This window comes from Neomonachus schauinslandi, chromosome 10, assembly GCF_002201575.2.
Source record: "Neomonachus schauinslandi chromosome 10, ASM220157v2, whole genome shotgun sequence".
NCBI classification, from domain to species: Eukaryota; Metazoa; Chordata; class Mammalia; order Carnivora; family Phocidae; genus Neomonachus; species Neomonachus schauinslandi.
In genome coordinates, this window is record NC_058412.1 from 134,585,818 (window position 1) to 134,591,913 (window position 6,096).

Sequence of the window (6,096 nt, forward strand, 5' to 3'; positions counted from 1 at the left end):
ATATATATATATATATATATATATATATATATATATATATATATATACACACACACACACACACACACATACATATACATGTATTATTGTATGTATATATATGGGATATATTATTGTATGTATATTGTGAAATATATGTATATATATTTCATACATAGATATTTGGTTGGAAAGATTTTGAAGTTCATGGCAGAGATTGTCTATGAGAGGGAGTCCAAGGTAGGGAGTAAATAGTGTAAGATTTCCTTGATCCTAAAATTCCATTTCTTTAGTTAAAAAAATATATATTTGGAGCAGTACAAATAAATATTAACAGCTGTCTGATGAGTCCAGTTGCGGGTTCATAAGTGTTTGTTTTGTTAGTGTTTGAAGTTTTCTGTATTGAAAATGTTTTAAATAAAAATTATTTCATCAAAGAACAAAACAAAATTTTAGGAATAGAATAATTACCCCTACATTATAAAACTCTCAGGGTAACATTATAATTACATGTTTATAATGATCTACCATAGCCATCTTCTTAAATATTCAATATTTCCCTCGGTTTTCATCCACATTATTTGGTATATGTGCTGCCGAAGCAAGCACTCATCTACATTATTTGGGAAGAAAGGATTTAAGTTTCAGGTTTTCTTACACTTGTACATTTTTACAAATTCCTTTCTATATCTTTATAAATAGTTCCTAGATACGACCGACAAGTTCACTTAATCCAGGCGCCCATTTCGCCCGCGAGGTCCTATGTGATTTTCCCTCCACACGGGAGCAACGTATGGGCTCACCCAAGAGCAAGAGCCTAATTACGCAACCAGCGCCTTCAAGCATGTGAAGAGCCCTGTCTGAGAATCCAGGAAAAATAACCAGCCAGGGTCTTGTCCCACTTTACTCAAATCACATGGACAATTTACGTCCGTGAATTGGAATTTCAGTCTGATCTCAGAGTTTACACGGAGGGGCCAAGGCACATTATAGGGGTGGAGAGGGAGGGGAGCTGACAAAGGTGAGAAGAATTAGAGTAACATAAAACAGACACTGGCACTCTGCTGGGTGCCCGCTCCAGCCAGGTGCTGGATTGGGGCAGGTGACTTGGGGAGCCTGGGTCCCGTGCCGGGGGCAGGAGAGCCTGTGGGCAATGTGAGCGATGATGGATGGGCAGCAGGATTCCGGATCTGCAGTCTCTCCATCTCTGGCTCTCTCCATCCAGGGAGTTGAGAAAGGGGTCTGGCAATTTCAGAACACATCCTCTTCCATACCTGAATGAGGGGTTATGCCCGAAATGCTAGGCAGCCAAATGGGCGTCTTCTGAAAACAGACTTCTGGAATTTCCCAGACTTCTGGCAAATAATCCACAGTACTTTGTCAGGGTGGAAAAACCTAAATTTCTTCCTACTCTGTCTGGAATATATACAGTAAAGTCTTTGTGACTTGGCAGGGTGCGCCTGGCCACGAAGACCTCTGCTCTCAGCAGCGCTGTGCCACCATGAACTTGGTGACCTCCAGAAGATCAGACACCTCCAGGGGCCTCTGTCTACTGGTCGGTGGGGTTGGGGGCCTGGGCGGGGGGAGGGCCTGATTTTCTGAAAATCACATGGTCACTGCATGGTGGAGGGCATGTGGGCTGGGTGGGCTGCTGGCTGCCGTAGGGCCTTGGATGGAGAGCAAAGAAGGATCCAGAGAGAGAGGCCGAGCAAGCAGCTTGGAGACTGGGGCAGGAAGGGCCCTTCCCCTCGTGAGTGTGGCCTCTCCCCAGACTCGCTGCAGCCGCATGGTCCCACAGTCACGTGGCCATCTGTCCTGGTTACAAAGGGGGCATCCTGCTCTACCGCCTGGATGCCTCTTTTCACAGCCTTCTGTGTCCATCCCTAGTTGTAACCTGCCTGTGGGCTCCCAGACCCAGTCTCCCACAGCAGCTCCCTGGCCTGTCCCCATCCCACAGGAAGCCTTTGGGAGAAAGGACCCAAATCAGACATAAGCCACGGCTCGAGCTTAGCAACCTTGAAGTGTCCTTAACTTCTCCAAAGCTCATCTGGGAAATGGGGATGATCACAGTGTCTGTCTTGTAGGCACGTGGCAGAGATTCGGGTACACCCAGGACTGGCGCTCTGAAGGGGAGGCCAGAGGATTGTTCCGTTCTCTGCCTCCCCTCCCCCAGGCAGCCATCTGTCTTCCTCCTCCTAAAGCGGCCCTTTCTTCCAGCTTTGGCTTTTTCCTGGGCTCTGGTCACTACTCACAATCCCTCACCCCCAGAGTCCTGACCCCAACCCTGAAGATAGTCCCTTCTGTGCACCAAGCTTGTCATGTCTTGCACCGTGGGGCCTCCACGCCCTGCAGCGACCCTTTTCTCTAGGATTTGGAGCACCTTCTCTGTACGGGGCACCATCCTCATGCTGAGGGAATGGCCTTGACTAAGGAAGCAAGAACTTCACGGAGGCTACCTGTTGGTGAGGGACAATTACGGAAAAAAATAGAAAGAAAACATGGGCAACGATTAGGGCCTCTCTTGCCGTGACAAGGGCTGATGTGAGGGAGAGGTGAGGTGGCGCCTTCGGCGGGCTGGTCAGGGAGGTGGCTGTGGGGCTGGGACTGGCTGACCAGAGGGACGCGGGCGGCCGCGAGAACAGGACGCATTTCAGGCTGGGGGCGGGTGCCAGAACGGTGGGCGGGAAGGCCCAACGGCGGGGAGTAGGGCTGCCTGGGACCGAGCTGTTGTCTGCAGGGAGGGAGGGGGAAGATGATGAAGCTGCAGGGCGGGGGTGGCCTGGGTCCGGGGGGCCCTGGGGAGCCGAGGCCCGAAGTTGGGGGGAGTCTCCTTTCCATTTGAAAAAGATGCTGGCCACTGCTGGGTGGGGGAGAATGGCCCGTGGGGCCCAGCAAGAGGGAGGGAGTGTTTTTTCCACCTCTGCTGCCCTTTACTGGGGAGAACAGGGCACATTTTCTAATTTAAGCTCCAGCTAAATTAAACTAATTTAGCTTCACGGAACCTAGGAATTAATGGCCGGTCCAATGACCCTACTGCAGCTGAAATGTGAAAGAATCATAAAGCCCTGCACACAGAGAGGATAATGGAAAATGCTTACGGGTCTGACCTGCTCAGCCACAGCTGGGTTTTAATAAAATTAACACATTTGGGAACTCTGTTGTTTTTCTCTTTCTCAAAACAAAACAAAAATGAAATGTACCACCCTGGTTCCTATTGAAAAGTGCATGGTCTCCCAGAGCTGTTCTGAATACCTATTACTGTATTATCGGGATTTCTCCTAAATCCCTCCCAAACAAAGCCACAGCTCTTTAGGGGGAAGGTTGACCTTAATTTAATTATTGAGAATTACTTTAAGATTCATGTTTTTTCCTCATATTACTGAAAAGTAATCATTGTCATAATGAAGACCGCATGTGTCCTGGTTCTAATTATTAAATCGTTATATTGTTTTATAATTCTTATTAGCTGCTTTGGCTAAAGGGTCAGATGAAAAAAGGCAGAAGCGTTTTTTTTTTTTCGAGCTGACATTTTAGTTTCTATCCATATGATTTGGTGCAGCCTGCGGGATGGTGGTGCTGGAAGGCTGGGTTGGCCGTCATGGCAGTTGGGGGCCTGGAAGGATGCAGATAGGGTCCCTGACACAGGAATGGGGTCAAGGGTCTCCAGCACTGGAACTGGCCCCTGAAGGCAGGCGGGAGGCACTCCATGAGCCAAGTCTGGGTGCCTTTTCTGATGGGTCCTTCTTGGAGTGGCCTTAATCCTTCAGACCCTGAGGGCCATCCCTTAAACTATCTGCTTTCCTGAAAGTCCTCTGAAAGGTAAAGACAGAGCAGCAAACACGGATGAATACATGTGCAATTAGTACCTACGAGGTGAAATTGTTTCAGCTGCAAATCTCTTACACATAGTCACCAGGACAAAATGAGCAAAACCGATGTGTCTTCCAATACAAAATCAAACATAAGAAAATTGTAAGGACACATGCAGATAATGCATGACTCTATAGGGGGAGTAAAATTCCAAATAATTGAAAGAGCCACATTATCAAAATCTTTCCAAAAATTTTTGCAGCCAAAAATCCTTTGTAAAGCAGTATGTGCTGTGGCGGGGCTGGGAGCATCACCTCCTGCCTACACCAGGACCTGTAGTAGTTGCTCAGTAAGCCCTTCCCAGAGGATCACTGCTGGAGTCTGAGTTCGTCCCTGGAAACCATGTATTGGTAGACTCTGGACAGAAGGAACCTAATGTGCTTATGGCCCCATGTCAGCACTCACGAAGGCCACCACAGAGCAAATTAGTGGAGTCCAGCCATTGTGGGAAAGAGCAGACATTGCTCCGCCACCCAGTGCATTGCCAAGGGACACTGTCACCTGGCCTTCCCATCTGCAGGGACCATGGAGGGGACAGGGGCCACTGGGCATTAAACAACTGCAGCCTAGAGATGGAGTCACAGGGCCTTCAGGGGAGGTTGGAACCTCTTGTTCAACTCCAAGGATCCTGCTCAGACTTGCCCTCTGCTCAGACCCGTGGGCTGCCCTTTGTTGAGCATTCAAAAAAGGAGTTGCTCAGTAGGTGCTTGCTGGCAGTCCCTCTGTGAAAGCAACTCTTTGGCAAAGAAACATCAGCAGGGGTTCCCAGGAAGATTCTGGAGTTGCTTAAGGGAAAGCTGCACGTTGGAGACCTGTTTCTCAAAGCCAGGAGCTCCTGCGTGTTACGGCTGAAGTGCCCAGACACCAGGAGGGTCTCAGCAGCCAGGACAGCAGCAAAAGTTAGAAACTCAGAGGTAGATGAGACTCTCCTGCCCCACCCCTCCCTGGCCTCCTCATAGACAGACCCCTGCAGGTCCTTGAAAACTAAGGGATGGCTCCATAGGGAGGTTAATTTGCATTTAATAGGGGCACAAATTGCAGCAATGACTTAACCATGGCAACGAGCAATTATATTAGGCTGAAATTTAAAATGGGGGAGAAAAAAAGGAACACCTGAAGGATCCAGCAGACCCTTCTTGGCCACGGGGACAGATGACAGACAGGGAGGGCTTCATGGAGGGGGGGTATAGGGCGCCGAGCTCAGAAGAACCCACACTTAGTTTAATTCTGGGCTGTTGCCATCTTGAAATTCTTAACAATTGTCGAACTAGAGGGCTGTTTTTTCATGGCACCGGGCCCCACAAATTGTGTGGCTGGACCCGATTATAGAATTTGGCTGCAATACCTGGCCCGTCCCTCCATGTCTCCATCCCTATTTCTCAGGCAAATGACTTTGTGCCGGCATTTCCTGTTTTTCTCTTAATTATTATTTATCTTCCCTTTTAACTTAATGCATAACGTGCAAACAGCAAAGCTCAAAGATCTTAATCACTGATTTTTTTTTTTTAAAGATTTTATTTATTTATTTGAGAGAGAGAGAGCACACGAGAGGGGGGAGGGTCAGAGGGAGAAGCAGACTCCCCGCCGAGCAGGGAGCCCGATGCGGGACTCGATCCTGGGACTCCAGGATCATGACCTGAGCCGAAGGCAGTCGCTCAACCAACTGAGCCACACAGGCGCCCTTTTTTTTTTTTTTTTAATGTATGGATGAGTCCTTGTCATGTGCTAAATGTTTCCATCCCCCAGAAGATTCTTTGGTACAGCGCCCCAGTTACTCCCCAGGCACCCACCGTCTGATGCCTAGCATCATAACTGTGTTTATTGCAGTATTTTATCCCAGAAACCTTTTCTTATTTAATTCCCTCACTTCTCTTGGAGATTATTCAGGTCCATGGGAATCCAGAAAATTGTAGGGGAAGAAGAAATAAAAGAACTATTTTAAATAACACTGGCTATGGCAAAAACACCCAAAGTGGAAAGAATCTCCAAGTCCTTCAAATACCTTGAGACCTAATTCTGTTTTGATGGTCCATTTCTGCAATGAGATCCTTGGGTTTTTTACGAGATGCTTTCAGGGATTTGGAATCATATATTTTTGAAATGATATATTACCTTAAATTATCTTAATTGTTTCATTAATCTGAACTTGATATAAAGTAGCCTCTCGAAGTGCATTGCTAAGGAGGGGAAGGAGATTAATAACCTAATCAGGCATTTGGAAACAATTGATAGGCCTCCTGGAAAGGG